This window comes from Artemia franciscana, chromosome 5 (assembly GCF_032884065.1).
Source record: "Artemia franciscana chromosome 5, ASM3288406v1, whole genome shotgun sequence".
Classification (NCBI taxonomy): domain Eukaryota; kingdom Metazoa; phylum Arthropoda; class Branchiopoda; order Anostraca; family Artemiidae; genus Artemia; species Artemia franciscana.
In genome coordinates, this window is record NC_088867.1 from 304,581 (window position 1) to 332,170 (window position 27,590).

Here is a 27,590-nt window from a genome sequence, read left to right on the forward strand (position 1 = left end):
AAGTCCGTCTTCAGTACAACACCAGAAAAAATATTTGCATATATAAACTTACATTAAAATGTGAAAATTAAAACTAATAATGTTTTAAAAAGTATTTAAAACAGCTCTAGCATCTTTAAATTAAACGAAGCTCATCCAGGACCTTTGTAGTCTTCATCACTGTTTATTTTCCATACCTAAATTGGAAGTTATAGTGCCCTTTTTAGAAGTCAAAAGTGATCAGAGGGCAAATTGCCACCACGCACTTTTTTCCCCAAATACATCCGAATTTTTTTTAAGTCTTAGCTCAAGGATTAGATTACGAAAAATTCGGGTTGGTCACAACCCCCCAGGACCAAGGCGAAGTAAGTTATGCCCCGGGGCGTATATGATTTCTATTGAAGAGCTGCTCGTATAAACATCTGAAGGGGTTCATTTGATCGGGAACTAAAAGTTCTAGTTCACTTTTTAAGAGTCGAAAGAGATCAGAGCTCAATTAGCCCCCCATTATTTTTCCCCAAGCCCAGCCAATCAAAATTTTGAGAATGATATGCTATTGAAAATAGTTCAAACATCAGATAACAAAAACTCCAGGGTGGACAAAACGCCCCAGAGTCCAGTGGCAAGGGTTTCAGTTTATGCTCCAGGGACATATCAGGTTTTTATTTAAGAGATGATAGAATAAAGTTCAGAGATAGATCCTTCGATTGGACTTTGAGTTACCTTTTCAAGAGTCAAAAGAGATTGGAGGGAATCTACCCCCCACCCTCCTACACCCTCTTTTCCTTAAATACATCCAATAGATTTGAGATACCCATTTTCTTTTAAATAGTCCAATAATCAAATAAAAAACTTAAAGGGTCCACTTACCTCCCCCCGAGAGCACGGTGGAACTAAGGGTAGTAACTTGTGCCCCGGGGGTACATCAGGTTTTATGGAAAAACGGTCGTATAAACTTCAGAGCGGACTGAAATGATTAAAATTCGAAGTTCTTGTTCCTTTTTAAGGGTCAAAAGTGATCCAATGGCAACTAGCCACCCCCCCCCCCCAAACCTGCTTTCTCCTAAATACATCCGATCAAAATAACAAAACTCCAGGGATAACACAGCTCCCCTCTCTAGAACCTATGGGCAAATGTTGTAAGATATATCCCAGGGGCATATAAGGTTTTTTATGGAAATGATGGTAGCATAAGCTTCAGAGGGTTATAATTTGATTGTAAATTGGAATTTCAAGTGCCCAAAAGTGATTGGTGGGCTACAATCCCCCCATGACCTTTTTCTTCTGAATGCATCCGATTAAAAGTAAAAGATAGCCTTTTTGTTAAAAATAGTTTAAAAATAAAATAACAAAAACTCAGAGTTTGACACAACCCCCCCCCCCCCTCCACAGAGCCAATGGGATGCACAGGGGGCATTTAAGGTTAGCATGTGAGGAGTGGTCGTATAAACTTCAAAGGGTGGCTCATTTGTTTGAATTGAATGATTACAGTTACTTCTTTAACCGTCAAAAGTAAAAGGAGGACATCTAACCCCCCCCCCCCCCCCCTCACACACACACCCTTTTCCCCAAACAATTTCAGTCAAAATTTTAAGATGGCCATTTTTTAAGAAGTCCAACAGTCAGACAACAAAAAGCTCGGAGTTAAGATAATCCCCCCCAGAATTAGGGGAAGGATTGCAAATTATGACTGGAAGTATATAATGTTCTTATGGAAAAGGTAAACTTCGGAAGAGACTCGAATGACTAGAAGTCAAAAGTGATCTGGATACAACTAGCCCCCTCCCCCACCAACCGTCTTATTCCCAAATGCGTCCGATCAAAATTTCAAGATTTTAATTTTGGCCAAGATCATATAAATAGACCAAGATCATATAGTAAAACCTCTGGGGTTGACACATCCCCCAAGAACCCAAGGGCATATACAGTTTTTATGGAAGGAACTATCGAATAGCTTCATCTGGGGCTCATTCTATTGGAAATTGAAAGCTATAGCTGCCTTTTTAAGAGTCAAAAGGGATGAGAGGACATGCGGCCCTCCTGCCTTCTCCACCTCAAATTCATTTGATCGAATTTTTGAGAAAGTCATTTTTTTTAAATAAGTCAAAAGATAGAACAAAAGCTCCAGGATCAACACAAATCCCCAGAGCCCTGGGGCAAGTGTTATATGCTATTAGGGAGCATATGAGGTTCTTATGGGAGGGTTTTGAAAATAGTTCAAAGATCAGAGAAGCATAAGCCCCACTCAAAAAACTAAATACTGATATTTGATTCCAAAACTTAAGTTAGCTCACCCCTGGCCTTATCTGCATGGCTCAAAACCCCAAAAAAGCCTCATAGCAATTTCTTATTCCAAAAATTATGGCAACTCTTCCCTGGACTTTCATGAACCGAACCCCCCCCCCCCTCCCAAAAAAAGTAAACCAGCAATTTATTAATAATATTTTATTTCAAGATTTATGGGAGCCGACCCCTGGTCCTGCATAACCCGATAATACTTACTCTCCCCCCAGAAACTATCAATGATGAATTATGAGAGCCGACCCCGGGTCCTCCCTCCATGGCTCGATCCAGCCAACCCCCCCCTAGAAAAGAAAATTATTAATGATATTTCATTCAAAAATCATGAGAGCTGACAAAATCCCCTTCCTCACCCCCCCCCCCCCCAAAAAAAGAAGAAAAAACGGAAAAATTATTAGCAATTTTCTATTTCAAGACTCACGGGAACTCAGTTTAGTTTTAGTAGCTCTTTCCAAAACTTCTTCAATACAAAAAAATAGTATTGCTACTGCCCGTTTCCCTAATGGTAAAAGTAAAAGCCCTACTGCCTGTTTGGTGCTTTATTAAAATGAATTATATTAGAAATATTCTGTGTTGTGCTTATCACAAAATTGAAAATAAAATGAAAATTGCAGTGAAACCATACAAGGATTTAGCAATAGGCCCACTAGGCCCGTGGCTTTCTCTAATTCCGAAATTTTGAAGATTTCCTTGAAAATCTTGCAAAAACAAAGTGGCAAAAACACTTGGGCCTAGAAGCGTTAAAACTTTAAAATCGGTTCTTGGTGAAACAAAATCTTGAGCTGGTAAGCTTTCAGCAATTAATATCATTATATATCAAATACTCAGTTTAACTTTTCTATTTTTTGCCAAAACTGTTAATTTGTTTTGACCTAAAAAATTATTTTGAAATAGTTATTTTTGAAAAACTTGAAAGTCAAATCGAATCAATCAAATCGAACAGAAATTAACTGAAAATTAATTCCGAAAAAAAAGTTTTTAAAGGATAATAAAGGCTATATTAAACTTAAGATTAGAAAAAATAGAAAACTGCAAAAGTTCTAACTCCAAAAGCTCAGAAATTACTATTAAAGAATAATTTAAACCCAAAATCAATAGATATTAAATAAGCAATCATAGTAACAAAGAAACATACAACAGGTACTCATATAAATGAATAAATATTATTAAAATGGGTAAAGCAGAAGTTGAATATACAAATCAAGCTTAAAACGAACTAAAATATTGTGCTGATGAAGTATAAATGAAATCCAAAACAAACAGAAACTAAGTAAACAATCGAAGAGAACAAACATACAATAAGGGCTAAGATAAACAAGTAAATAAATCTTAAAACGAGTGAAACTTACATTGGTTATACAAATCAAGCTTAAAACGAACAAAAGTCTTTGCAAACAGGATTTTTGGTTTTACTTCCTTCTCTCACTGTCAAACAGTTCGTGGTAACGAACTGTAGTAAGGAGCGACCCTGCTCAATAGTAACCAAAACTAAAAAAAAATGGAATTTTGATATCAATAGCTACATCAAAAGAATTGCATTTTAATGCAGATTTTAAATATATAAGTTTTATCAAGTTTAGTCTTACCCATCAAAAGTTATGAACCTGAAAAAATTTGCCTTATTTTAGAAAATAGGGGAAAACAACCTCTAAAAGTCATAGTATCTTAACGAAAAATCACACCACCAGATTCAGCGTATCAGAAAACCCTATTGTAGAAATTTCAAGCTCCTATCTAAAAAATGTGGGATTTTGTATTTTTTGCCAGAGGAAGATCACGGATGCGTGTCAATTTATTCTTTTTTTTGTTATTTTTTCTCAGGGGTGATCGTATCGACCCAGTAGTTCTAGAATCTTGCAAGAGGGCTCTTTCTAACGGAAATGAAAAGTTCTAGTGCCCTTTTTAAGTGACCAAAAAAATTTGAGGGCACCTAGGCCCCCTCCCACGCTAATTATTTTCCCAAAGTCACCAAATCAAAATTCTGAGATAGCCATTTTATTCAACGTAGTCAAAAAATCTTATAACTATGTCTTTGGGGACGACTTACTCCCCCAAAGTCCCCGTGGAAGGGGCCACAAGTTACAAACCTTGACCAGTGCTTACATATAGTAGTGTACAGACGTTTTCAGGGGGATTTTTAGGTTGGGGGAGGAGATGAGAAGAGGGAGATATGTTGGGGGAACGTTTCTTGGAGGAATTTGTCATGGGGGAAGAAAATTTTCATGAAGGGAGCGCAGGATTATCTAGAATTATTTAAAAAAAATTCAACGAAAAAATAAATATGAAAAAGTTTTTTCAACTGAAAGTAAAGAGAAGCATTAAAATTTAAAACGAACAGAAATTATTACGCATATAATAGGTTCACCTCCTCCTAATACCTCGCACTTTTTAAAGCTAAAGTATTTTTAGTAATTTCAACTATTTATTCTACGGCTTTTGTGATTCATGGGTCATTCTTAAGAAATTGGAACAAAATTTAAGCTTTAGTGTAAAGAGCGAGGTTCTGACGAGGAGGTGAACCCCTTTGTATACGTAATAAAACATGAGAAAACACAAGTTCGCTACGTAAGCTAATTTGTAAGTTACGTATATCTTTTAGTAATAAAAACATTCGTAAAAAATTAAAGTTCTAGTTGCCTTTTTAAGTAACCAAAAATCGGAGGGCAACAAGGTCTCCTCCCCCGCTCCTTTTTTCTCAAAATCATTCGATCAAAACTATGAGAAAGCCATTTAGCAAAAAAAAATTAAAATATGCAAATTTCGTTTTAATTATTCATCTGAGGAGAGCCAAAATCAAAACATGCATTGATTCAAAAACGTTCAGAAATTAAATTTAAAAAAAGCAAGTCTTTTTAACGGAAAGTAAGGAGCAAGATTAAAACTTAAAACGAACAGAAGTTACTTCGTATATGAAAGGAGATGCTTCCTCATCAACGCCCCGCTCTTTGCGCTAAAGTTTTTTACTGTTGTAAAAAGCAGAGTTAAGAGAAAGAGTCAGACTTTAGGGTAAAGAGCGGGGCGTTGATGAGGAAGCATCTCCTTTCATATACGAAGTAATTTCTGTTCGTTTTAAGTTTTAATGTTGCTCCTTACTTTCCGTTAAAAAAAACTTGTTTTTCTTATTTAATTAAAGTCTAAAACCTACTGCATCATTGTCACTTTACTGAAAATGAATTATATTACAAATATTTTCTTTTTCTCTTAGTACAACATTGAAAATAAACATGAAATTAAGGTAAAATTTAATTTGGAACTGATGAGGTTTCAGCAATTATTATCATTATATGTCAAATTGTCCTTTTAATTTTATTAGTTCTTTCCAAAATTGTTTATGAAAGGAGTTTGGATAATTGACAAGAGTTTGGATGCTTCCCTCGTTCCTAACTGTAAAAGTCTAAAGCCTGCTACCTCATTGGTACTTCACTAAAAACAAATCATGTTACAAATATTCTCTTTTCCAGTTATTACAACATTGAAAATCAAAATAAAATTACAGTGAAATAAAATCTTGAACTGATGATCTTTCAACAATTAATAGCATTATATATCAAACATTCAGTTTAATTTTATTTATACTTTCCAGACTGTTCAAAACACTAGTTTTCGGAAAAGCGCAGACAAAGCAGTAGGTTTTGAATTAAATAAAATATATATTTGAAATTATATATATATATATATATATATATATATATATATATATATATATATATATATATATATATATATATATATATTCTGCTACTAACTTCTACTCGTAATAACTCTGCAAAGCACCAAGAAGCCTGAGGCCAACAGAGCTACGTATACTCTTCCTCCAACCCAATCTATTCAAAGCCTCCCTCTTTACACCCTCCCAGAAATTTTTCATTTCCTTTAAAACTTTAATTATTTCACCCTCCAAAACCTGACGAGGACGACCTGCTTTCCGTTTAGCCCTAGAAGGTTGACCGAAAAGGATAATATTCTGCAATCTGTCATCCCTCATCCGAAGAACATGGCAAAGCCGTTTCAACCTTTCTTTCATTATAGCCCTCAAAAGCAAAATTCAATTACATTTTCCGTACGGCCTACTGATTGAAATACAGTCATTCAGCCGGGTACCGAGAAGAATCCAAAGGCAACTTCTCTGGAAAACATATAGTAAATTTCCATCTGCTTTTCGGAGCACCCACGTTTCAGAACCCTATTTGACCACTGTCATCACTGTAGATTCCAATATTTTAATCTTGGTTCGCAGATTCATCTTCATATTCTTCCAAACTGTTTTTAACTGTAAAAAAAAAAAACACCCTAAGCCATGGCTATTCTACTTTTAACATTTTCACTGCTCCCACCGTCTTTACTAATAATACTACCAAGGTGAGTAAAGCTGCCCACCTGATCAATTTTTTCGTTACCCAAAGTCAACTTTTTGTCTTCACTTATTCCTAGCCTTAGTGACTTAGTCTTCTTAACATTAATTTTCAAACCTATTCTAACACCTTGAACTCGCAAAACCTCTAAAAGCTCAGTCAATTTGCTCAAACTTTCATCTAATATTCTTAAATCATCAGAATAACATATGTTCAGGAGAGTTTTTCCTCCCCATTTGATTGCATGGTCTCCCATTGCCTTTTCTGTGCTCCTTAAAATAAAGTCCATCAAAATAATCGATACAAAGGGGGATACCACACAAACCTGCGTAACTCCTGATTTTATACAAAACCAGCTGCTAACCTCAGTCCCTACCTTAACCGCAGCAGTAATATTCTCGTATATAGCACTAATCACTTTAAGTATTTGTTTGGTATACCATTTAAGGATAGACCTTTGTTAAAGCTCTTCTATCAACAGAATCAAACGCTTGCTCATAATCTATAAGACTGGGGACAAAAGGTGTTCGACAACTAAGGCAATTCTCAATTATTAACAAAGGAGTGCAAACTTGGTCGACACATCTCTCCTTAACTGTTCTCCTCTTATCCCACTGTTCTCCTCTTAAAACTTTGTCTACAGCATCTCTCAGTCTAAAACTATCATATTACTAATTAATGTGCTACCTACAAAAACCAGAATAATGCCTCGATAGTTACGACTCACTCTTATCACTTTTCTTATACAGTGATTTAATTAATGTTTCCCTAAAATCTTTGGGTACTTTCACTTTTTTTAAAATCATATTCATAACCTTCAGTAGCTTATTTCTAACCTCGGAGTCACCATATTTAAAAAAACTAACTTACCAAACTATCAGCACCTGGAGCCTTATTATTTTTTAGTCCTTTTATTACTGTCGCTAAATCTTCCTCACAAAACAAATATTCCCTCACATCCAAAGTATTACAAACTTTTTCAGTTTCCTCTATATTTTTCCTGCAACTGTATCTCGGTTTAGCACATTCTTAAAATGTTCCGCCGACCACTCTTTAACTCTTCCCTTATCAGTAGCTCTGGCTCCATTCCTATGTTTCACTTGAAAAGTTCGGATTGACTACTCCCATGCAATTTATTAACATGCCAGTATAATATTTTATTATTATGCCGTCTAGCTGCATTTTCCAGATCCTCGGCAATTTTATCCATGGCCCCACTTCACACCTCCTTAGTTCATATTTTAATGCTTTCTATACTTTATTTACATTCCTTTTGTTTTCGAATGATCTATCACTCAGATAAACCTTGGTCAGACTCCTTCTACTATCTATTAAACATAAAGCTTTATCGCTATTATTCCTAGCTGCAGTCCTAACTTTCTTCCCCAAGACACATCGGACTTGCTTTAACAGTCAAATGTCATTGAAAAGACCGCAATATTAAAAGACAGCAAATTGTCTGTGGTTAGAAGACAAGCGATAATTAGAATCCATATATAGACGACTGCCACGTATCGAGTGCTGAGGCCCAGCGGCAAAGACACCAGGATCCTGGTATATATATATATATATATATATATATATATATATATATATATATATATATATATATATATATATATATATATATATATATATATATATATATATATATATATATATATATATATATATAACAGCTTCCTGCCTAAATACATTTGAGCATATTTCCCTTCCTCACCATAAAAAAAAAAAAATAAATAAAAACTCTTCCGTTAATATTTAATGGAGTTAGTCAATTTTTGGACTAAACAGCTATTGAATACGTTCTGGAATAATGTACTTTATGTCTCATTTCATTTTTCTCTTGTAAAGTATTAAAAATACATATTCTACAGAAACTATCAATGGAGTCATATTGATTTTATAATAAATAAATAATTTCCAAATGAAGAGAAATCAGGCTTTTGTTTCGGATTCTAAACCAGCAAACAAATGAATAAAGAAAATTTTCTTAAGTAATGAACCAAAAGGTCTAAGTAATTTGTGAAATAAAGGGAGTTGTTCTTTTTTCAACACTTAGAGCTAAATCAAGATTCGGTCTTTTCTAAGAATCTATTTACTAGTGGGATATAAAAAAATTATTGTTCCGTTGCACATCATCTCTTCATTTTTGATTTCTTGATCTCCCCAATATGGAGGATTTTGGATTTCCCTGTAAGAACCAACGGGAAAAACCAGATGAGCTCACTTTTCATATGATTGAAACTTATTCAATTGCTGCAAAATTCTGAATACTTGACCGTAAGTAGTATTCCTTTTGTGGCCATAAGAATAATTTCTTCTTAAAATGTATAATTTACACCTGAGTTATACTGGTGCAAGGAAAAATTTTATTTAAGCATTCAAAAATAGAAAATTTTCAAAATATTTAAATATATATAGATATTTAAGAATTCAGGGGTTCGAGTCCTGGTGTCGCTTTTATTTGGTTTGGAACGAGGTCAACCTTGATATCATCCTAACTACGAGTAATGCTGCAAACCAAACTAGGAATAATATTCTAATGCCCAAATTCTTCTCTTTTTACAGTTACAAGTATTTAGAATTATGAGGTTATCTGAACGATCTCACACCACCCCAAGTCCTTCGGCCTCATCCGGCCTTTTTTTGCCCGTTTTTGTTTGCCTAGAACATGTGTTTTGGCATCCTCTGTAAGACATAACCTACCATTGTTAACTGTGTTTTCACTATAGTCCTAGACAGTGGAATAGAGCCACATATACAATGACTTAATGGTATACCTGAAACTATAAATAGAAACTTTATTATGGACAATTTCTAGTATATATTTGCTATATAGATTTACAAAATGCCTTCTTCGTTGCAACCGTTATCCTTGCTTATAATGCTGTGTAACTTAATGAAGCTATCCATTTGGCTTATCCCAGGTTATGCTATTTTTATTTTTTATTTGTAGTGTTTGCGGCTTATTTCCTTGGCGTCAATAGTAAAATTTAGTCTCCCCTCTTGGACTCTGAAATCTTTATCTGAAATCTTTAAAATATATTTGTGTCGTTAGCATTTTGGTTGAGAAACTCAAATCCCATTTCAATAGCTTAGTTCCATGAGAATAGTACCAATTAAAATGAATGAAATATACATAAACAGGAATAAAATACAACCTTGATTGACACCTAAAATCCTATGGAGTATTGCCGATAGAGTTGATGATGCATTATGTTCGCTAAAAATACAAGCTTACTGCACATGCTTACGCCTCAATCTTCGGCGGTCTACCCCCTCTACTGGATACTAATAGTTTATTCAGGCAGGGCAAAACTTCAACATAAACTAACCAAACCATGCGTGCCTTGCCACATTAATTTGCTCTGGAGAAAGGATAGTCATACATTTTTTTTCAGCAAACATCGTTGGCTTCACCAGAAATCAAGCATCGACCCCATAAAAACTTGCTAATTATTTTATTGGTGGAATCAGTGAAAGCACTTTTGAAAACTTTATTTTCTGTTTTTGTCTAGTGAATTGTTTCATTAATAGTTGTAATAAACCAGTGAGAGTAATGTGTCTGCTGACGCTTGACTTCACTAGCCATGTTTGGGTTGAAGCATTATTGTGACTATCATTTTTCAAATCATTAACTATTTATTTTTTTTTTAATTCAGATTAATTGTTTTTTTTTCCTAAGTAAATTTATTAACTGTTCAGTAAGGATTATTCATTGCAGTTATTATTCGTTGTAGTCTCTGTTTTAGTTCTCATTTATTCATTGACAATGATTTCCGTTAATTTTAAGCTTGTATATAGCTTGTATGTTAATGTAGCTCTTTACTTTTCTTAAAAAAAATCATCCTTTTCTTTTAATTAACTTTTGTTGGTTTGTAATTGACATTCTTCTTTACTGGATCAAAAATGTGTTTTTTTTTTTATTTCCGCTTCCCTTTTAAGAATTATTATTTTGACTTGCTATTTATATTTTAGGTAAATTTTTCGTCAAAACTTAATAACAGTCTTATTATAGAACTTTAGATGGATTGGCATGGAGGATCTTAATCAAATTAAAGGACTTAAAAATTCTTGTAATTTTTTATCTTCATTAGAACTAATGTATTATTAACCTGCATCCTGTTACAAGCTTGAATATAGACAAATATTGACGGACCATGTTATTATAAGAATCTTAGTGTGTTACATTTTGTTATAACTCCTTTTTTGTTTAAAAAAATGAATTTTGAGCTCATTCCTTTAAAAGAGTTCTGACTTACAGTTAAAACAAAATAAAATGAATAACAAAAATTAAATCACTTGATTGAACCAATGCACCCAGATTTGTTTCCGATTGAAGTTCCCATGGTTCTGAAGCTTTTTATTGAGATGTCTTCGTCAGTGAAAATTTTAAGCAAATCAACATGAATCGAAAATTTTGTGCAAATGTTTTTTAATCATTTATTATCCTTTCTTAAGCTCCTTTTGGTCCCCCTAATAAAAGATTTTAAATCTAATTGATAATCCATCTAATATGTTTTCAAAACTCAACTAGGTCCCGTAGGCCGTTACGTCTTTTTGACAACATGCATGCACATAGTGTTGCTTGCTTTAGTTCAACTTCATTTGAATATTTCAACTTAATATCCATAGCCGTTCATAGCCAATCTAGCAGATATGCCCTTTGACAAACTGGGTACGCATAGTGTCTTCTGATTTCGTTTAGCTTTCCCAGAAAGTTTCAACTTGTAGGTCTTTCTGAGATATTACCGATATGCTCGTTTGGTATCATGAATACAGACATAGCTTTTTGACTTAATGCGTCACAACCCTCTCTAAACATTCCATGAAAGTTCCAAGCTAGTGGCATAGCCATTCCTAAGATATTGCATATACGCCTTTTTGAATACCTGGATGCACAGAGTTTCTTTTGATTTAGTTCAGGTTAGGTTAGATTAAACCTAACCTAACATAATCCCGCTCTTTACGCTAAAGTGGTTTTAACTTAAAAAGTATAGTTGAGAGAAAGAGTCAAACTTTAGCGTAAAGATTGGGACGCTGAGGACAGAACAGCCCCTTTCATACACAGAGTAGTTTCTATTCGTTTTAAGTTTTAATGTTACTCCTTACTTTCAGTTAAAAACACTTGTTTTTTTTATTTAAAATCAAATTGAACTTACTTTGAAAACTCTTGATCCGGGAAGTTTTAGGCAGAAAATTCATCACTTGATGTTTGATGCTCAAATAACAGGTGAAAAAAAAAACAAGCCAATTTATGAGAGGATTTTTCCAAGTGAGGGCTATTGAAACATCCAAAAAGTCTTTTTTTCATCTTAATTTTCTGTTGTTAAATATCCATGACAGAAAGTTTGAACACTTAACATAAATAATCAGCAAATAAAGACCCTTTCAAGATATAACTTGGCGTGTATCTTAAACACAACACTCTCATTTTAGATTGAATGGAAAAACAAGTTGTTTTAACTGAAAGTAAGGAGTGACATTAAAACTTAAAACGAACAGAAATTACTCCGTATATGAAAGGAACTGTTCTCTCCTCGACGCCCCGCTCGTTACGATAAAATTTGACTCTTTCTCAAACTTCTAGTTTATAATACAGTTAACAACTTTCCTCCAAGGGAAAACCCTCCAAGGGAAGGTCATCCCACGTAGCTCCCTCCTCTCAACCCCGCTTTCCAACCAAAAATCCCCCTGAAAACGCCTTTACACTTCCCAAGAACCATTACCGTATGTAAAAACTGGTTAAATTTTTTAAATTGCAGCCCCTCCCCCTTGGACTGTTGGGGAGTAAGTCAGCCCCAAGAACATAATTATTATATTTTTCGACTATGCTGAAAAAACTGACAATCTTAAAATTTTGATCCGTTAACTTCGGGGAAAAATGAGCGAGGGAGGGGGCCTATATGCCCTCAAAATTTTTGGTTATTTAAAAAGGGCACTAGAACTTTTATTTTCCGTAATAATGAGCCCTCTTGCGACATTCTAGGACCACTTGGTCGATACGATAACCCCTGGGAAGAAAACAACAAACAAATAAACACCCACCCGTGATCGGTCTTCTGGCAAAAAATACGAATTTCCACATTTTTCTTATGAGTTGGAAACTTCTAGAGTTGGGTTCTCTGATATGCTGAACGCGATGGTGTGATTTTCGCTAAGATTCTATGACTTTTAGGGAGTGTTTTTCCTTATTTTCCAAAATAAGGAAATTTTCTTAGGCTTGTAACTTTTGATGAGTAAAACTAGATTTGATGAAACTTATATATTTAAAATCAACATTAAAATTCAATTCTTTTCATGTATATATTAATATCAAAATTCCTTTTTTTAGAGTTTCGTTTACTATTGAGCCGGGTCTTTCCTTACTACAGTTCGTTACCACGAACTGTTTGATTTATAGAATGCTCAGTATTTCGTTTATAAGTTCATCAAACAAAAGCGTTTAAGGTAACGAACTGACATTAAGGAGCAACCCAACTCAATAATAATCGAATCTCCTAATTTTGATTTCAATATATACATCAAAAGAATTGGAATTATATGCCAATTTCTAATATAATAGTTCCTTCAAGCTTAGTCGTACCCATCAAAAGTTAAGAGCCTGAAAAGATTTGCTTATTTTGGAAAAGAGGGAGCAGCCCTAAAATCGATAATATCTAAATGAAAATCACAACATCAGACTCACTGTCTCAGAAAACCCAACTGTAGAGGTTCTCAGCTCCTATCAGAAAAAATGCGGAATTTTAAATTTTTTTGCCAGAAGAAGGAACACGGATGCGTGTTTATTTGTTCTTTTTTTTGTATTCTATGTTTTTTTCCAGGGAGTTATTGCATAGACGCAGTCCTCCTAGAATACTACGAGAGGGCTCATTTGAACTAAAATTAATAGTTATAGTGCCCGTTTTAAGTGACGAAGATAATTTCTGAAACCACATTGGCCTAACCTAACATAAAGAAAGAAACCGATCAAAATGAGGTTTTTACAGGTCAAATGAAAATACTGAAGAAAACAAGGAAAGCGAATAAGTTGAGAGAACAACCGCCGCTCTTCCTCAGTGTGAACAAAATAATAAGAACAAGGAAAAAAAAAACAGGGGCGGAAAGTACAACAAAACTAATGAAAAAAAAATGTCAAAAAATAAAATAGAATTCTAGTTAAGGGTGTTATTAATTGAGGTAGTTAAGATATAGTTCATAATTGAGGTAGTTAAGTAATAAGTACTTAATTGAGCTAGTGTTATTAGTTAAGGTATAATACCCTTAAAAAGCGGAAAAAACAGAAAATGTTGACTCTCCCCTCTCAGAATACATATTTAATAGTCTTGACCGTACTGTTTTATTTAACTAAGCTAGCCTAATTTCGCATGACAAAGGTATTGTTCAGCACTACAGAGAAGCTGCTGAAATTTATAAATACCACCATTTAGGTCTAGCTTTGAACAGAGATTCAGGTGATTTAAGAATAAATGAGTCGCATTTCGTTTAATTCAAAGAGAAGCCGATACTTCAGTAATGCCCAAAATAAACGTTGAACCACTTCCACAATCAAATTATCAAATACATCATCAATCCCTTAGGTCTCAAAAGGTATCTGCAAGAAATGTAATAGTTAAAATGGCAAATCAGATGACGTAGTTCTCCAATTTATTCAATTGCTGCTTCGTTTGTTTGAGTGAATGAATTTTTTCTTTTATTTCTCAGTTGTTCCTTAGTATCTGTCATTGGCAGTTCACTGGATTTTGTGTAAATCGCGGATATTGGCGAATAATTCACTTTATTGTTTGTTAGGTATTTGATTTTAGTTCTTTTAAATATGGTCCTTTATTGAATTTTATTGAATTTTCTGGTGTTTTTTTTTTTTCATTGGTTTTGTTGCACTTTCTGCGCTCGTTTTTTGGTTTTTATTTTTTCCTTGATCGTGTTATTTTGTTCGCGCTGAAGAAGAGAGGCGGTTGTTCTCTTGAAATATTCACTTTCTGTGTTTTCTTCAGTATTTTCATTTGGCCTTTAAGAATTCCAGTTTTGATTGTTTTCTTTCTTTATATTTTTAAGTGACCAAAACACTTGAGGGCAAATAGGCCCCCTCCCATGCTCATTTTTTCATAAAGTCACCGGATTAAGATTTTGAGATAGCCTTTTTTCTCAGCATTGTCGAAAAATCTAATAGCTATGTCTTTGAGGATGAGTTAATCCCCCACGGTCGCAGAAGGAAGGGCTGCATGTTATGAACTTTCTCCATTGCTTACATATAGGATTAGTTATTGGGAAGCATATAGACGTTTTAAGGGAATTTCTCTATTTTTTTGGGGGGGGGGAGGTTGAGTACGTTACGTGGGAGGATCTTTTCATGGAGGAATTTTATATGGGGAAATAGAATTTTCCATGAAGGGGAATTAAAGCTTAAAACAAACAGAAATTATTAAGAATATGAGGCGCTTTGCCTCCTGTTAATACCTCGCTCCTTACGCTAAATTTATTTTAGTACTGTCAAAAGAGCTATTTATTCTATTTTAATGGAATTTGTGATTCAGGGGTCCCTCTTAAAAAATTGGAACGGAATTCTAACTTTAGAGTAAAAAGCGAGATATTAAAGGGGGGCTGAACCCCCTCAGATACGTAATAGTTACTATTTGTTTTCAGCTTGGTGTTGCTCCTTACTTTCAGTTGAAAAAACTTGTTTTTTTATATTTAATAGACAACAGAAAACATCGATTTTTGTCTGGAGCCTCTTCATATGGAAACGATGACCGTGCGAACTTTGGAGGGGGCTTACTCGATTCGGAAGAAGATGTTTTAGGAGCCTTTTTTAGAGTCAACAGGAATTTGAGGGCAACGAGGCCCCTCTACCTTCTTTTAGTGTCTGGCCCCCTGCTGCCTCCAAAAAAATTCTATTAAAAATCTAAGATAGATTTTTTGTTCAAAATTGTCCAAAGTTCCAATATTCCAGATAACAATTTCTTAATAGAAAAGGTGGGCCTCTGCAAAATCTCTGGAACGCCTAAGGATATTAAGTTAAAACTTCCAGGTAATGTTTAGGGTAATGTTTGAACCAAATGAAAAGACACTGTACACATCCAAGTTGAAGAAATTGCATAATTACTCTTGGCTCCATAGTCACTACAGACATTAGACCAAAATTTTGAAATTGCCTTTTAGTCCGAAATGGTAGAAAAGTCCAGTCTATAGAAACCACATATCCCCCCCATGCCAAAATGCAAGGGCTATACATAACAAGGCCATACATCAAAGGGCCAGATGTGGAAAATTGCTTAAACCTATGTCTCGTGATAAAAATAGGGCGATTTGTGCACACTTAAAAAAAACATCTAAAGGTGTTAAGTTGAGCATTCCTGTTTATTGTTAAGGGAAGTGTTGAACTGAATCATAACTCGAGGTTGACGAAAGAGCTTTTCTGCAATAAAATTGTCAATAAAATTGTCTGCATTCAAGTTTTCAGAATGTCTTTATGTCAAAGTCTCAAGAACAGCCTACAATATAAAGTTGAAATTTTCAGGCAATGACAGGAATTTTGAAAAAAAAAATTAAAAAGACATTGCGTTTATCAAAGCTATCAGACAGTTCGTAGTAAAGAGCTTTAAGTAAGGAGAGCCACCTCCCAATAGTCACTGAAATTCTAAAAAACGTAATTTAAATGCCAATGAATATTTCAAGAGCATTGGGTTATTATGCTGATTTTAAATTAATAGATTGCATTTAGTTTAGTGTTACCCATCAAAGGCTATGAGCCTGAGAAGATTTGCAGAAGACCGCCCAATAGTCACTGAAACTCTAAAAAACGTAATTTAAATACCAATGAATATTTCAAGAGAATTGGGTTATTATGCTGATTTTAAATTAATAGATTTCATTAAGTTTAGTGTTAGCCATCAAAGGCTACGAGCCTGAGAAGATTTGCATTATTTTCGAAAAAGGAGGAAAACAACCCTTAAGAGTGAAAAAATCCTAATGCAAATCACAACATCAGATTCAGTGTATCAGAGAACCTTATTGCAGAGATGTCAACCTACTATCTGCAAAAACGTAGAATTTTCTATTTTTTGCCATAAGAAAGATTATAGATGCGTGTTTATTTTATTTTTTTTGCTACAGGTGATCTTATCGACCCAGTGGTCCTATAATAATCGCAATGGGCTCGTTGGAAGAGAATTTAAATTTTTTAGTGCCCTTTTTAATTGACCAAAAAGATTCAAGGTCAACTAGGCGCCCTCTCCTGCCCCTTTTTTCCGTAAAATTGCCCAATATTTACCTTTAGATAACCTTTCTGTTCATCATAATTGAAAGGCCTAATAAACTATGTCATAACAATAAGTTTATTAGTCACAATAAGTTTTTATGTCATGCTTTCTCTTTTCCGTGCCAATTTTATACGCGAATATGTTAAGGACAATTGTCCAGAGTAAATTTTCACTGGGATTGAATTGTCTTGTGAATAGTTCCATTGGGAGGGGTATTTCTCCATGGAGGCACAGCCAGATTTCCCGACATTATTTAAAAAGCGATCAGAAATTAAATTAAAAAACAATTTTTTTCAACTGAAAGTAAGGAACAAAACTGAAACTTAACACGAAAAGAAATTACTACGTATATACATGGGCTATCTCCTCCCCAATACCTCGCTCTTTACGCTAGAGTTTGAATTTGGTTCCAATATATCAGCAACAGCTTCCTTAATACAAAAATTTTCGGGAATGTTGTGGAAAACTTGAACTAAGTGTAAAGATGCTATTGGCATTCATGTTGTCAGAAGGGTTTATCTTCAATACGCTAGGAACAGCTAAGGGCAATAAGTTGACACTTTCATTGATTGCTGATGCAGAGACTAAACCAAAAAAAAAAAAAAATAATCAAAGGACGTTCTGTGAATCCAAATTGATAAAAAGGTGTATTTGCAATATTTGAGGAATAGCTACAGGAGTTAAGATGAAGCTTCTAGTGGGTATTGAAGGATATGTTCAACTTAACCAAAAGACACTAAGTGCAACCAGGTTTTTAAACACACATAACAATATTTAAGGAGCAGCTAAGAGTTGAAAGTTGAAATCTTCAGGGAATGTTAAGGGGTTTATTGAACTTAATCAACAGACTCTATGCGCATTCATGTTATCAAAAGGGTGTATCTGAAGTGTCTCACAAACGAGTAAGGATGTAAAATAGAAACTTTCAATGAATACTGAGTGGAATGCTAAAAAACAAAACAAAAGACACCATGTCAATTAATGTTGTAAAACGGGTTTTGAATAAGAAATCTCAGGAACATAATGTCAAAAGTTCCATAAAATTTGATTTTCAGAAATGCCTCTTTTCTTCTGAAAATTACGTATGCATTCACGTAAAGTAACCAGTAAATGAGTGTAAAGAGTCATAAATAAACAGAGCTGAGCAACGCCTCTGATGAATATTCATTCTTGCATTCGATTTTCTTTCATATATTATCTTTTGAACTTTTCCAGGGATGATTCTCTCGTGTATATTATTCAAAAATTGTTATGGAATCAAAAGTTTAATCCTAGAAACGCCTTAATCCTCAAGTTAAAATTTAACGCAACTTTTGCAACAATTATAACAGTTCGTGGTAACGAACTGCAGTAAGGAGCGACCAGGCTCAATGGTAACCGAAACTCTAAAAAATGTAATTTTGATGCCAATAGTTACATCAAAAGAATCGCATTTTAATATTGATTTTAAATATATAATTTTCATCAAGATCAGTTATACCCATCAAAAGTTACGAGCCTGAGAAAATTTGCTTTATTTTAGAAAATAGGGGGAAACACCCTCAAGAAGTCATACAATCTTAACGAAAATCAAACCACCAGTTTCAGCGTATCAGAGAACCTTTTGTAGAAGTTTCAAGCTCCTATCTACAAAAATGTGGAATTTTGCATTTTTTGCCAGAAGACAGATCACGGATGCGTGTTTATTTGTTTGTTTTTTTGTTTTTTTCCCCAGGGGTGATCGTATCGACTGAGTGGTCTTAGAATGTCTCGAAAGGGCTTGTTCTAACGGAAATGAAAAGTTCTAGTGCCCTTTTTAAGTGACCAAAAAATTGGAGGGCACCTAAGCCTCCTCCCACGCTCATTTTTCCCAAAAGTCACCGGATCAAAATTCTGAGATAGCCATTTTATTCAACATAGTCAAAAAACCTATTAAATATGTCTTTAGGGACGACTTACTCCCCCGCAGTCCCCGTGGAAGGGGCTGCAATTTACAAACTTTAACCTGTGTTTACATATAGTAATGGTTACTGGGAAGTGTACAGACGTTTTCAGGGGGATTTTTTTGGTTTAGGGTGGAGAGTTGAGGGGGGGGTGACTTGGGAGGATACATCCATGGAGAAACTGCTCATGGGGGAAAGAGAATTTCAATGAAGGGGGTGCAGGATTTTCTAGCATTCTTTGAAAAAAAAACAATGAAAAAATAAATATGAAAAGTTTTTTCTACTGAAAGTAAGGAGCAGCATTAAAACTTAAAACGGACAAAAATTATTACGCATATGAGGGGTTTACCTCCTCGTTATATCTCATTCTTTACGCTAAAGTATTTTTAGTAATTTTAACTATTTATTCTACGGCCTTTGTGATTCAGATGTCATTCTTAAGGAATTGGGACAAAATTTAAGCTTTAGTGTAAAGAGCGAGGCCTCGACGAGGGTTGAACCCCCTCATATACGCAATAAAAACATATGATATAGAAGTTCTCTACGTAAGTTAATTTGTAAGTTACGTATATTTTTTTTACCAATGAAAACGTTTGTAAAAAATTAAAAGTTCTAGTTGCTATTTTAAGTAATCAAAAAATTGGAGGGCAACTAGGCCTCCTCCCTCGCTCCTTTTTCTCAAAATCCTCCTAAAAATTTCAAAGTTTCAGTGAATTAATATGCAAATTTCATTTTAATTATTTATGTGCGGAGAGCCAAGATCAAAACATGCATTAATTCAAAAACGTCCAAAAATTAAATAAAAAAAAAAACAAGTTTTTTTAAATGAAAGTAAGCAACATTAAGCAACATTAAAACTTAAAACGAACAGAAATTAGTCCGTATATGAAAGGGGCTTTTCTCCTCAACGTCCCGCTCTTTACGCTAAAGTTTCTTACTGTTTTAAAAATAGAGTTAAGGCAAAGAGTCAAACTTTAGCGTAAAGAGCGGGGCGTTAAGGAGTAAAGCCCCTTTCATATACGGAGTAATTTCTGTTCGTTTTAAGTTTTAATGTTGCTCCTTACTTTCATTTAAAAAAACTTGTTTTTTTTATTTAATACAGTCAAAGCCAACGGTCAGATTAACTTCTGCAACAAACAAACTTAATTTACATCCGACACTTTAACTCTTAAGCAGAAAACATACGAAAAAAGAAGATATATTCTAAGTATTAAGCAGCAATGAAAGCTATTTTATGAAAAACAAATAGAAACAAACCTAATAAATAATCACAGCGAACCAAAGATAGCAGATACTGATGTAAATGAATAAACAAATCCTTATTACGAATTGTTATTGATGAATAATCAAGTTCAACTTGAACCGAACATAAATTAATAAAAAACAGGAGTAGGAGTACCCCCCTCCAACCCTTAAGCCTTCTGAATACTGTTAGGCGTTTTGCACTTTATTGAAAAACCTACTGACGTCTCTATTTGGCCATATTACCGTTATCATTGATTTTATTGCCATCTTTCATATCACATTAATATCTATGAAAAACACTGTTGTTTTAGTTGACTTCATCACCATCAGAATCGAAACAAAATTTTTAAGGCACTTTTTTAATGTTTTACTGTTATCATCACTATATTTTAAAAAAAAAGGTAGTCATTAAAAGGCTTAGAGCGGTAGGGACAGCAACCCTTCGTTTGTTTGTGGTAAGTTTTGATCTTTGCCAAAGTTTTTCTTTACTATTCTTGTTAATTTATTCTTGTTTTAGGATTTGTTTATGTATCTATATATATATATATATATATATATATATATATATATATATATATATATATATATATATATATATATATATATATATATATATATATATATATATATATATATATATATATATATATATATATATATATATATATATATATATATATATATATATATATATATATATATATATATATATATATATATATATATATATATATATATATATATATATATATATATATATATATATATATATATATATATATATGTACATATATATATATATATATATATATATATATATATATATATATATATATATATATATATTTGTGTGTGTATGTGTGTGTATATATATATACCTGACTCTTTCTCTTAACTCTACTTTTTCAAATAGTAAAAAAATTTCGCGTAAAGAGCGGGATGTTGATGAGGAAGTAGCCCCTTTCATATACGAAGTAATTTCTGTTCGTTATAAGTTTTAATGTCGCTCCTTACTTTCTTTTAAAATTTTTTTTTTTTTTATTTAATACAGTCAAAGCCAACGGTCAGATTGACTTCTGCAACATACAAACTTAATTTACATCCGACACTTTAACACTTAAGCAGAAAACATATGAAAAAAGAAGATATATTCAAAGTTTTAAGCAGCAATGAAAGCTATTTAATGAAAAACAAATAGAAATGAACTTAATAAATAATCACAGCGAACCAATGATAGCCGATACTGATGTAAATGAATAAGCAAATCCTTATTAATAATTGTTATTGATGAATAATCAAGTTCGACTTGAACCGAACATAAATTAATAAAAAACAGGAGTAGGAGTGCCTCCCTCCAACCCTTAAGCCTTCTGAATACTGTTACGCGTTTTGCACTTTATTGAAAAACCTACTGACGTCTCTATTTGGCCATATTACCGTTATCATTGATTTTATTGCCATCTTTCATATCACATTAATATCTATGAAAAACACTGTCGTTTTAGTTGACTTCATCACCATCAGAATCGAAACAAAATTTTTTAAGGCACTTTTTTAATGTTTTACTCTTATTATCACTATATTTAAAAAAAAGTAGCCATTAAAAGGCTTAGAGCGGTAGGGACGGCAACCCTTCGTTTGTTTGTGGTAAGTTTTGATCTTTGCTAGAGTTTCTCTTTACTATTCTTGTTAATTTATTCTTGTTTTAGGATTTGTTTATGTATCTTTGTATATATATATATATATATATATATATATATATATATATATATATATATATATATATATATATATATATATATATATATATATATATATATATATATATATATATATATATATATATATAGTGAAAAGAGAAATCATCAATGTAACAGCACAAACACAAAAAAAGAAAAAAAAAGAAAGGAGAGAGACGGAGAAAGGGAAAACTGTTTTCCTAAATTAGTGGTTAATATAGACAAGCACTTGAATAAGGCTTTAACCCGACTCATCCATACAACCACATAGGTCAAACAGCAAAGCCACACACAATCAACCATAAAGAATAATCCCTGGACAGGCAGTCATGTCGTCAATAAGTATAAGTCGTCATTTACCTAACAATAAAAACAATAAAGACAAATAATTCAGAGGCAACAACCCAACACAAGGGCTCATCAGGAAAATACACTTGTCTATAGGGTTTCGGCACTTTAAATTCTCTACCCAGTCAAGTGTTGTGCCTACCACAGAATATCTATGGTATCCCCGTGTCAGGTATCACCCCCAAAATACATACCTATGAAAAAAACCCAGCAAATGTAGAACAACCAAGTAACACCAAAACAAACTTATCCTGTTAATATATTCCTCTTTTTAGCAACAATAGTAAACTAAATGTGATAAATTTTTACCAAATCACAAATATTAACACTTTGCAAAAAACCTAAATGAACTAAACAATTATAGAATTCATCTTTACCCTGGGGGTATTTTTAAAAAAAAATCCGCTCTATTAGAAACACAATTCAAAATAAATGGCGCTGCATCATCTTTTCGCGAACCTCCTAAATTAGCCGAAAATTTCCTTAAGTATTTCCAGATAATTCTTTTGGCATTTATTTAAAAGTTCGTTATAATGAAAATTAAATTTTTTAAATTGTCAAGTTAATTTATTTGCAGAAAAACCTCTTAATATCAATTTTTAACTTAAGATTTTACATCTATTTTTAAAATCAATATAATTATTACAAATACTTTTAATGAGTACTTTTTAATTAATACTAAGAAATGATCTTCCTGACCAGCGCCATGACTAGGTTCAAGAGTAAGCTCTGATGGATATATATTTTTAGAAATATAAATGAAATCCTTACAATTTAAGACCAAATATCATCTAAATATCTTTATTATTTCACAAAACATGTTTTAAATTATTTGGATTATTTTTATCCATCATATATATATATATATATATATATATATATATATATATATATATATATATATATATATATATATATATATATACATATATATATATATATATATATATATATATATATATATATATATATATATATATATATATATATATATCATGAAAAGAGAAATCACCAATGCTACAGCACAAACACAAAAAAAAAAAAAAAAAAAAAAAAAAAAAAAAAAAAAAAAAAAAGGAGACAGAAGGAGAAAAGGAAGACTGTTTTCCTAAATTTTATTATAAGTGTCTATTTTTAAGAACCTTTTACTAGATAAGAGGAAAGATTTCTTGATAACAGTTTTTAAATTATCTAACACTACATTAAGAGATAAATTAGTATACATTGTCGCAAAATCGATAGACTCAATTCTTTTAGCTGAAACCATTGTTAAAGAATCTATCACCTGCAGTGAATTATTAACACTCCAATATGGATTAAAATTCGAAATTTTTTTAATACCAGAACAATAGGTTTTAAGATTATTTATAATTTCCTTTAAAATCAAAGAGAGGTTAGTAGCAGCTATGCGGGTTGGACATTTAGCTGCTCCAGCAATAAACCGTGGTTTAGGGGGATTCTTATGAAATTTTACAGTCCAATATAGGAAAGGGAACTTTTTATCATTGTCATTTAATTTAATATTAAAATTTTTAAAAAGTATTTCTTCAGTCTTTTCAATGAAATTCTCATCCTCTAAATTTGCCTTTTCGTAAACATTACTTGTCCCTAACTCCCTTTTTAAGATATCACAATACAGCTTCTGACAAATTATGGCAAAATTATTATTACTTTATCCACTGGCACAATTACAAATTCATTCTGTAGATTAGCAATTGCTTGTTTAATCTTAGCATTATAAAATAATGATTTAGTGTTACTATTTCTCAAGTTAGAATATATTTTATTTCGTATTCTACTAATAATTAAATTCCTCCAACTTTGAAAACTCTCTTTATTTTTATTCTCTTTCTTACACCACTTATCAATAAATAAATCAAAATCATTTTCCAAGCCACCAAGAACACTCAATGGTTTCAGAAAATGAGAAAGACGGAAATTAGCCCCTTTATTCATCATAATTTGAAGATCATCATGCTTTATTATTGACAAGTTCCCTGTTATAACATGTTTGTAAGTGGGATTTACAAATGGGCCAAGTTGCTTACAGTTACAGACCGGTTTCCAATTTATATCACTATCTAATCTTTTAAGTATTAAATTATAATTAAAAACAATTTGCCCAATAGTTTTTGAAAATTTATAAGTTAAAACTGGACTATCATTATAATTCAAATTACTAGGAAGGGCCTGTTTAACATCCCGCTGATTTAAAATTTCCGGTAAATTAATATCTTCAATCTGCTTACAAGTAAAATTAATAGGTAAATATAATCTGTTATCCTTATTACTAATCTTATCAAACTTTTTCTTTTTTGAAATAAATTTCGTTTTAGTTAGAATACAAATTGTATCACATATTACTTTAAAATTATATTCAAGAGCTGTATTATTCTTAAAAATCCAGAAAAGTTTGATTAAGTTCCTCTTGGATAAATTATTTAGGCATTTTATCACAGAAATCATTCCCCTAGATTCAAGTAGCTGGCATAGATCTATAGAAAGCACATGTAAATCTAATTCATTTTTTGTATTATTTTTCCCATGTCCTCTCGATCGTTTTTTACGTTTGGTAGGACAAGTAAAAGAAGGATGGTCCATAAAACCATCGATACATTTAACAACAACCTGAGACATGTCACCATATTTTACTACACGATCATTTAGCCCAAAAGGATAAGCTGTACCAAGAGTATGGATCCAGAAATCCTCCTGTTTACGTAGTCTATTATCCTTCTCTTCTTCATTTAAATTTTCTAACTCTAAATTTTCTAAAATTCTGACAGTTATATCTGATATGGAACATGTACCATTATTACAATGTTGAACTAGATAGTTATTAGTTTTTTCATTATTAACTATTGTCTTGTGTCCAGAAAATATTTTACATATATTATTAGTTGTTTCCCCCACATATTGTAGGCAGCATTTATTTTTTTATTTTATTTATTTGTTTATTTTTTTTTGGTTAAATGGCTTTCTCATAGTTTTGATCGAATGATTTTGAGAAAAAAGAATTGGGGGAGGAGGCCTAGTTGTCCTCCAATTTTTTTATTAATTAAAAAGGCAACTAGAACTTTTAATTTTTTACAAATGTTTTTATTAGTAAAAGATATACATAACTGACGAATTAGCTTACATAACGAACTTCTGTACTCTCGTGTTTTTATTATGTATATGAGGGGTTCACCCCCTCGTCCGTACCTCGCTCTTTATACTTAAGTTTAAATTTTGTCCCAATTTCATAAGAATGACCCCTGAGTCACAAAAGCCATAGAATAAATCGTTGAAATTGCTAAAAATACCTTTGAGTACAGAACGAGGTATTAGGAGGAGGTGAGTCCATCATATGCGTAATAATTTCTGTTCGTTTTAAGTTTTAATGCTGCTCCTTACTTTCAGTTGAAATAACTTTTCATATTTATTTTTTCAATATTTTTTTTTAATAATTTTAAAAAATCCTGCGCTCCCTTCATGATAATTTTCTTCCCCCATGACAAATTCCTCCAAGGAAAGCTTCCCAACATATCCCCCTCTTCTCAACTCCACCCCGACCAAAAAATCCCCCTGAAAACGTCTGTATACTTCCAAATAACCATTACTATATGTAAGCACTGGTCAAAGTTTGTATCTTGTAGCCCCTCCCACGGGGACTGTAGGGGAGTAAGTTGTCCCCAAAGACATAGTTATAAGGTTATTTGACAATGTTGAATAAAATGGCTATCTCAGAATTTCGATCCGGTGAATTCAAGAAAATAATTAGCGTGGGAGGGGGCCTAGTTGCCCTCCAGTTTTTTTGGTCACTCAAAAAGGGCACTAGAACTTTTCATTTTCCTTAAAATGAGCCCACTTGCAAGATTCTAGGACCACTGGGTCGATACAATCACCCCTGGGAACAAACAATTAAACACGCATCCGTGATCTGCCTTCTGGCAAAAAACACAAATTCCACGCTTTTGTAGATAGGAGCTTGAAACTTCTGTAATAGGTTGCTCAGATACAAAGAATCTGATGGTGTGATTTTCGTTAAGTATTCTATGACTTTTAGGAGTTTTTGCCCCTATTTCCTAAAATAAGGCAATTTTTCTCACTTTTTGATATGTAAAGCTAAACTTGATGAAATTTATATATTTAAAATCAGCACTAAAATTCGATTCTTTTGATGTAGCAATTGGTATCAAAATTCCATTTTTTAGAGTTTTGGTTTCTATTGAGCAGGGTCGCTCCTTACTACTGTTCGTTACCACGAACTGTATATATATATATATATATATATATATATATATATATATATATATATATATATATATATATATATATATATATATATATATATATATATATATATATATATCTGTTACCTTTATATTTGATTTTTATTATAATTTTCTGGGTGCTTTGGATTTCAGTTACTAATTGATACTAATTTCTAATCGTTTTAGGCTTGAAATTAAATAAAAAAAGAAATTTTTTAAATGAAAGTAAGGAGCGACAATAAAACTTAAAACGAACAGAAATTACTCCGTATATGAAAGGGGCTTTTCCTCCTCAACGCCCCACTCTTTACGTTAAGGTTTGACTCTTTATGTTAACTTTACTTTTTAAAACAGTAAAAAACTTTCAGGTATTGTGTCTAATTATTTGGGGCTCAATTTGGCGGATTGCGTTGCTGTAAACTTCTTGAATATCTTATATTTGTATTACCAACGTTCTGTCCCGACAAAATGTCTTCACCTTAGAATAAAGCTTCAATTTTACCTTGAAGTCCTTAATCCTTAGGCAAATTCAATTATCTAGGAGAAAAGAGCGAAGGACCTCAATTTGTTAGGTTTGACGTCAATGGTTTTAAATAGGCTAATACAAAGGTGGAATTTAATTGAATTGAAGTTGAAAAAATTAGAAATAGATGCCACTGCAACTGAAGGCTCAAATTGACAATGAACTGTTTTTATTTCAAACTAACATTTTTGTCAAAGATTTCTATTTTCAACATTGTCGGAAAATGGTTCAGTTGCATCCAACGTTTCGTCGTGGTTGAACCTAAAGTTCCTACCTGTTGGTTTTACATGATAATACCTGATGGTCCAACTATAACCGAAACCCTTTCCTAAGATGATCTAGAAAGAGAACAACAACACGGCAACATACAATCAATACTATTTTGATTTTCTTGGCCGATATTTCTTTACTAATCCTTTCTTAGAGAACAAACGGTTTTTAGCGATTACCTCAGAAAGGTGATAAAACCAAAAAAGTTTTATAGACGACAGCGACAATTTTCAATTGTAAATTTCAATCAAAAATGCTGTTTTTGTGTTTCTGCATTCAATGCTTATTAGGGTCACTTTTTTTGTTACACAGCTATTCGTGCCAAGAGCGGTTGTTGTTGTTTTTTTTCAGATGCGGAGAGTTTTTCAACCCTCACTTAGCTTTTGATAAATT

The 27,590-nt window shown here is 32.6% G+C and overlaps 1 protein-coding gene across 4 annotated transcripts in view; it reads left to right on the forward strand.

Annotated features, from left to right (window-relative positions):
* The window catches only part of LOC136026833 (solute carrier family 7 member 14-like), a 334,289-nt gene that overhangs the window by 73,410 nt on the left and 233,289 nt on the right, over positions 1-27,590 (forward strand). The window contains exon 1 of one of the 4 annotated variants that reach the window (XM_065703538.1): positions 14,239-14,426. The exons of the other annotated variants lie outside the window; for them this stretch is intronic. The gene's annotated coding sequence lies outside the window, so the exon portion shown is untranslated. Of the gene's footprint in view, positions 1-14,238; positions 14,427-27,590 lie in introns of those variants that run through there. 4 annotated transcript variants of the gene reach the window in all.